The sequence below is a fragment of the Portunus trituberculatus genome, chromosome 18 (genome assembly GCF_017591435.1).
Source record: "Portunus trituberculatus isolate SZX2019 chromosome 18, ASM1759143v1, whole genome shotgun sequence".
In the NCBI taxonomy this organism is placed as follows: domain Eukaryota; kingdom Metazoa; phylum Arthropoda; class Malacostraca; order Decapoda; family Portunidae; genus Portunus; species Portunus trituberculatus.
This window is the reverse complement of record NC_059272.1, coordinates 1,922,292-1,929,791: the sequence shown is the minus strand read 5'-3', so window position 1 is coordinate 1,929,791 and position 7,500 is coordinate 1,922,292. Positions and strand designations below refer to the sequence as shown.

Sequence of the window (7,500 nt, the reverse complement as noted above, 5' to 3'; positions counted from 1 at the left end):
TTCATTGGAGGTGGGAGAGATAAGATTATAGAAACAGACTAAAGGAAAGTGCAACAAGCGATCAGAACCTTATATGAAATCTGCCTAATCTATGTCTTATCCATCCTATCTATTTCTATCTACCTTATCTTTCATCTATATTCTTAAACTTCCCTTCTTAAAGTTCCATGGTTGTACAGCACTGACAGCTTCACTCCACTCATCTCCCCACTCCATCTGAAAACCACTCCCTTCCTATTTATTTTTCCAGATCTCATTTATTTATTTATTTATTTTCAAGTTTAGATTCTTTAGTTTTATTTTCTGATTGGTTTGATAGATTTTTTTGTGTGGGGGTGACGATGGGGCTGTTTTTGTTATTGTTGTTGTTGTTGTTGTTGGTGGTGGTGGTGGTGGTGGTGGTGGTGTTGTTGTTATTGTTGTTGGTGTTGGTGGTTGTTACGGCCCGCCCGTAACATGCATTACTACCATCACCTCCTCCGCTTGTTACCTCGTTCGCCACCTCTCCGCCTCCCCTTCCACGTCATCGTCTCGTGAACCTACCACGCCACCGTCTCGTGAACCTTCCACGTCACCGTTTCATGAAGCCCGGCTACTGTCCCGAAGTTGGATTCACGCGGCCCCTTTCGACTCAACCGAAAGTGTTGAGCCAGCTCTTGGTTTTCTGGATTGGGAGTTGAGATCCAAGCCTCAACCAGTGAACACAACGCCTCTTGGTTCTGCCGTGGGATCAACCATCACCCAGCATTTCACCACTGCGACACCGCATAAGTATCACTTCCCTCGTCCGTGTTTTCCACATTGCCTCTATATAGGATTAGGATTATTGTTAGGTATTAAGTTGGGTTCTTTATTGTTGTATTTATTACTGTGTTATATGTATATGTGTATGTCATTTTCCTGTGTTTCATGTTATATATCTGTGTTTCATGTTTCTTGTTATATATGTGTCAATTTCATTATGGGTTATTAAAGTAGCTTTTAAAGTGACCCCTTTTGCATTTCCTCACCAGTTGAACCTGCAGTGTTTTTTTTATTGTTATTGTTCACCGGCTCTCCGATGCCAATCTTACCAGTTTAACCGGTGAACGTAACAATTGGCGACCGTGACAGGACCATTATAACCCATGTTCAGTGTTCCATTTTTCCAGTGACTTTTTTCTGTGATTGCTTGTGTTTCTGTGGTGTTGTGACTCTGATGTGTTTTTTTCTGTGACTTACTCTGCGTGTGGTTTAAATTTACCTTTGTGCGTTCAAGTGGCTCCTTTTGGGTTAAACGTGCTTCGTGACTTTCATTGGTATCGCATAGCAGTGGTAGAGCAGGAAACCAGGTAGAAAGGCGTGTTCACCGATAGCACTTATCTCTATTTTTGCACATAGGCAGGTGTGTAATAAGTGTTATCCAAGTGTTGGGATCATCATATGTTCATGCGAACCCTCAATGCCCTCACTTCGCGGATCATTTTTCTCGCTAGTTAGAATCGGCCATTTTAACTAGTCTCTCAGACTAATCCGCCTCCTTATCAATAACAAGTCTCAGTACAATTCGCTCCTCACTCTCAAGTCTCGTAACTAGAGTAATCCGGATCCCTCTTAATGCCGTAACTCTCTAGTTTACCCCTCATTAGTGATTGTACTCATAAGTGTTTACTTAAGTATAATCTAGGTAATTTCCAAGGTTGCCTTTATTATCACTCTGCCAAGTTCCTCACTTAAGTAATTCGCTTATCATTTTTTTGTTGTGGTTTAACATCTATTTAATATGGCTTCCGCTCAGTTTAACGTTGAAGATTTTGTGCCGACCCTTCTCTGGAACAACTTAAATATGCTAATATAAAGAAGGACCAATGGAAAGCCATCGCTAAACATTTTGATGTTCCCATCACGTCTCAGATGACTAAAGAGGTCATTAAGAATGTAGTTGTTGAACATCTAGTGCAAGAAGGTCAGTTGCTAGGAAATGCCATAGAAGAGTTAACTCCCATGTCAGCCTCTACGAGGACTATAATACACAGTCCCCAGGAAGAACAGGATAAGAGTAGGATAAGTCAATGGGAAATTGAGAAGCTTAAACTAGAATACCGGATGCAGGAAAAACAAATGCAACTACAGGCAGAAAAGGAAGAAAGAGAATTTCAGTTACAACTTAGAAGGCAGGAGAAAGAGTTAGAAATTCAGGAGTTAACCCTACGAAATGACGCTAAGTTTAGAGGGAAGAAATAGATATAAAGAAACAGTTAGCAAGCTTTAATCCTGCTACAGCTGCTCCGCTAGTTCCCCCTTTTGATGAATCTGATGTTGACGGGTCATTTCGCGCTTTTGAGAGCATTGCTAATAGGAATAAATGGCCCAAGGATCAGTGGGTGTCTCTCCTTGTCCCTAAGCTAGTAGGAAAAGCTTATAGGGTATACAACGGCCTTAGTGATGAGGTAGAATATGAAGAGATCAAAGGTAACATTCTAGACGCCTACTCTATCACTTCTGATGGATACAGACAGCAGTTTCGAAAGTATGTGAAACCAGAGTCTCACACCTATGTTGAATTCGCTAGTGAGAAACTAAGACAATTTAAGAAATGGTTAGCCGCCCTTAACATTACCACCTTTTCGGAGTTGCTCAATCTAATGGTCCTGGAAGAATGGAAGAACAAGTTACCATTTAATATTCTGAGGCATGTGGAAGAACGGGAGAGAGTGATCTTATGTCTGCCGCTAAAGTGGCTGATGCGTTTGCTTTGTTGATGGGATCCCTGGGTAGTAGAGGTCGTGGTTCACTGTCTAATGTTAGGTCCTCCTTTGGGGAAGGTTTTGGGGGCGCGGGTGGTAAGCCAACCGGATTCTCGCCAAATGCATATAATTCCCCCTGGTGTACATACTGTAAGAAGCCAGGTCACACGATCCAGAAATGTAGACACCCAAATTGCAAGGGTTCTCAACGTCAATTTTCTTTTGTGGCCCCTAGACCTAACACATTTGAGAACAAGAAACCAGTGGCCCTAGCTAACCCTGTCAACTCTCCTCTAGAACTTTATGACTCGTACATGTATCAAGGTAAAGTGTCCTGACTGATGGTAAAGACAAGGCAATAAATATCAAGGTTCTGCGTGATACAGGTGCTGCCCAATCCATCTTAAGGGAAGATGTCATCCCTAACATCAAACAGGCTTTCACTGGGAGAAGGTGATCCTTACAGGTCTCGAATCACAGCTCTCCTATCCCTTGGCTAATATTAGCTTACAGTGCCCGTTCATTTCAGGAGAGGTTGAGGTAGCCATTAAACCTGGTGAACTGCCAGTACCGGGGTACATCTTGTACTGGGTAATGATCTTGCGGGTAACTTGGCTGTTCCAAACTTAATTGTTCTTGATTCTCCCTTAACAGAAAGTCCCACTAAGACCCTGGACGAAACATCCCTCACTTCTTCCCAGTGTGTGCAGTCACCAGGTCTCAGTCCAAGTCCCCTGCCCTTTCATCACCTCCTCCACCAATGATTGCCTCTACTGACAACTTGTATAATGACATCATTTCAAAGGAGAATTTGATTAATGCTCAGGAACAGGATCTCACTTTGGCTAAGATCAGACATGTGGCCAGTGAGACAAAGGATATGTCTAAATTGCCTTGTTTTTATTATCAGGAAGGAGTCCTGATGCGTGCCTACAGACCTCCTGAACTGAAACAACTAGACACCTGGTCAGAAACACATCAAGTTGTCATCCCTTGTCTGTAAGACCAGCCATTATAGAACTAGCTCATGATGGATTGTCAGGTCATCTAGGCATCCAAAAACCTACAAGAAGGCTCTTCAACATTTTTTTGGCCAGGAATGAAAAAGGATGTGTCACACTATGTAAAACATGTCACATATGTCAAGTTGTGGGTAAGCCTAACGAACGCCTTGTGCCAGCTCCTCTGACGCCTATTCCAGTTCAGACGGAGCCCTTCGAAAAGATCATACTAGACTGCGTAGGGCCCTTACCCAAAACCAAACGAGGGAATCAGTATTTGTTAACCCTCATGGATCCCACTACCAGGTACCCTGAAGCATTCCCTCTTAAGAACATCACATCAAAGACCATTGTAAAACATCTAATACATTTTTTCACCTCGGTAGGAATTCCAAAACAAATTCAGTCTGACAAGGGTAGCAATTTCACTAGCCATTTTTTCCAACAGATAGTGAATGAGCTAAACATCGACCATGTTACCTCCTCGGCTTACCACCCCAATCCCAAGGCTGTCTGGAGCGGTTTCACCAAACATTAAAATCCATGATGAAGAAGTATTGCTTGGAGCATCAAGGAGACTGGGATGAAAGTATTTCTTTCCTTCTCTTCGCTTTAAGAGAATCTCCTCAAGATTCTTTAGGTTACTCCCCTTTTGAATTACTCTATGGTAGACAGATCAGGGGGCCTCTCAAAATATTAAAGGATCAATGGTTTACTCAAAATACTCCTTCAAGCCCCAGTGTGTCTGACTACATCAGTAACCTTAAGAATAAAATCAGTGAAGTCAGATCTTTTGCTAAATCAAACTTCCTCAAATCTCAAACTAAAATGCAACAGAATTCTCTTCCCAAATCTGTCATGAGAAGTTTCAAACCAGGAGACAAGGTTTTACTTTTCTCCCCACTCCAGGCAATGCTCTTCACAGTAAGTTCATGGGACCTTATGTTGTGGCTCAAAAACTAAGTCCATTAAATTATGTGGTCCACACTCCTGACCGTCGTAAGGATTCCCAACTTGTTCATATTAATCTAATGAAACCTTACCACTCCAGAGAACCAGAGGACGACTTGTCTCGCGCTGTACCTGTATGTCTGATAGGAAAGGAGTCTGGTCCTGTGCCCCCCGAGGAAGAGTCCGACATCGAATTCCTCTTCTCGTCACCTAAAGGACGCCCCTCAAACAGCCAAATCATGTCCAACCTGGATGAGGTGTTTCTTTCCTTAACACCTTCACAACAGTCTGATCTTAAAAGTTATTGCCAGACTCCTACCCATTGCCCTTGATAGAGGACCTTATAGATAGTATAGGAGTAGCCAAATTTGTAACCACTATAGACTTGCTTAAAGGTTACTACCAGATTCCCCTCTCGGACGAGGCCCAAATAATATCCGCCTTCATCACTCCCTTCGGACTATACCAATACCAAGTGATGCCCTTTGCGTGTCTAATGCTCCCGCCACCTTCCAGAGGGCTATAAATTACATAACTCAGGACTTGGAGGGCAACATCTACTTCACCGACCTGTTCCTGGGCGGCACCTTCCTCACCTACGGCACGGAGGTCATCAACTTCCCTGACATGGACCCCGAGAAGCGCATCGATCCCATGACACGCATCTTCCCCAGAGTCACCAAGTGCACCTTCAGGAAGTTCGGCCCTTCGGGAACCATCGAGACCCACGACACCATGTGTGTGCTGGCGGTTAACATCATCAACGAGAAGATCTACATTTTCATCTGGTTCTGGCTGGTCTCTCTCACCACCATCACCGCTGTCTGGCTCGTGTATCGCCTCCTCGTCATCGTCTCCTCCGATGTGCGCTTCAAGCTTCTGCAGGTTCTTCCTTTGCGAGGTGCTGTGTCTGGTGGTGGGGTGGACAACATCATCGCCGACGCCTTATCAAGATCTCCCGTCTCACCTCCTTCATGAGCCCATTACGGAGGTCTTAGGGGGGAGGAAATGTTACGGCCCGCCCGTAACATGCATTACTACCATCACCTCCTCCGCTTGTTACCTCGTTCGCCACCTCTCCGCCTCCCTTCCACGTCACCGTCTCGTGAACCTTCCACGCCACCGTCTCGTGAACCTTCCACGTCACCGTTTCATGAAGCCCGGCTACTGTCCCGAAGTTGGATTCACGCGGCCCTTTCGACTCAACCGAAAGTGTTGAGCCAGCTCTTGGTTTTCTGGATTGGGAGTTGAGATCCAAGCCTCAACCAGTGAACACAACGCCTCTTGGTTCTGCCGTGGGATCAACCATCACCCAGCATTTCACCACTGCGACACCGCATAAGTATCACTTCCCTCGTCCGTGTTTTCCACATTGCCTCTATATAGGATTAGGATTATTGTTAGGTATTAAGTTGGGTTCTTTATTGTTGTATTTATTACTGTGTTATATGTATATGTGTATGCCATTTTCCTGTGTTTCATGTTATATATGTGTTTCATGTTTCTTGTTATATATGTGTCAATTTCATTATGGGTTATTAAAGTAGCTTTTAAAGTGACCCCTTTACATTTCCTCACCAGTTGAACCTGCAGTGTTTTTTTTTATTGTTATTGTTCACCGGCTCTCCGATGCCAATCTTACCAGTTTAACCGGTGAACGTAACAGTGGTGTTGTTATTATTATTGTTGTTGTTATTCTTATTCTTATTATTGTTATTGTTGTTATTGTTGTTGTTGTTATTGTTGTTATTGTTATTGTTGTTATTCTTATTGTTGTTGTTGTTGTTGTTGTTGTTGTTAGTGTTTTGTTGCTCTTATTGTTAGTATTATTCTTGTTGTTATTGTTATTGTTGTTGTTATTGTTGTTGTTGTTGTTGTTGTTGTTGTTGTTGTTGTTGTTGCTTCCAGTGCAGTTTTTGAATATGTTGTTTATGTTAGGCATTATAAAAAGGAGACAGAAAGGAAGGCGTTGGTTGTGAGATAGAGTAGCAGGTGAACAGAATAGTCTCAGTAATGTGGCAGGAGGCTATTGATGGTGAGTGAGTGATGAGGAAGCTGTACAGACGAGGTGAAGACTGATTCATGAACCAGGATGTGTTTACTTGAAATTAATAAACAAAAATGTCTGTTTATCTCTTTCTCCGTGTGTGACTGCTTCTGCTCTTCTGTGTGTGTGTGTGTGTGTGTGTGTGTGTGTGTGTGTGTGTGTGTGTGTGTGTGTGTGTGTGTGTGTGTGTGAGGTAGAGAGGCAGGCAGGTGATGTGCGGGCCGCTGGGATCAATTCATTAGAGCCTCAGCCAATACAGTATGCAAATCCAACACCTTTTTTTCCTTTCTTTTCTTTTTTTTCCAATCTACTCCAGCTTTTCCGATACTGGCTCATTTTTTCATCTTGCTTTTTTTCGTTTTTTTATATTTTTTCTTTTTCTCCTTTTCTTCTTTCTTTTACTTTTTTCTTCTTGTTTTCCAATCTACTTCAGCTTTTCCGACACAAGCATTTTTTTTTTTATTTTTTCCTTCTTTTTTTTCTATCTTTCTCCTTTTCTCCTTTTTCCTCTTTCTCCATTTTCTTTTCTTTTTCAATTTACTCCAACTTTCCCAACACAGACTCCTTTTTTTTCTTCCTTCTCTCTTCCTCCTTTCTTTCTCCATTTTTTCTCTTTCTTTTCTCCTTTTTCCTACTCTTTTTCATTCCTCCAGCTTTCCCTAGAGAGTTCCTGTTTTCCCTTCTCTTTCTTAGTGTGTCTGGTATCGTGAGGTGACGGGGGACTAGTGAGGTTTGTGGGTCCCTGTCTCGTGATTTTCCTTGTGTTATATTAGGT

At 42.8% G+C, this 7,500-nt stretch overlaps 1 protein-coding gene across 3 annotated transcripts in view; it reads right to left on the bottom strand.

Annotated features, from left to right (window-relative positions):
* LOC123505748 (sodium-dependent neutral amino acid transporter B(0)AT3-like) overlaps window positions 1–7,500 on the bottom strand; it is a 56,546-nt gene that overhangs the window by 25,947 nt on the left and 23,099 nt on the right. The gene's annotated exons all lie outside the window — the stretch shown is intronic.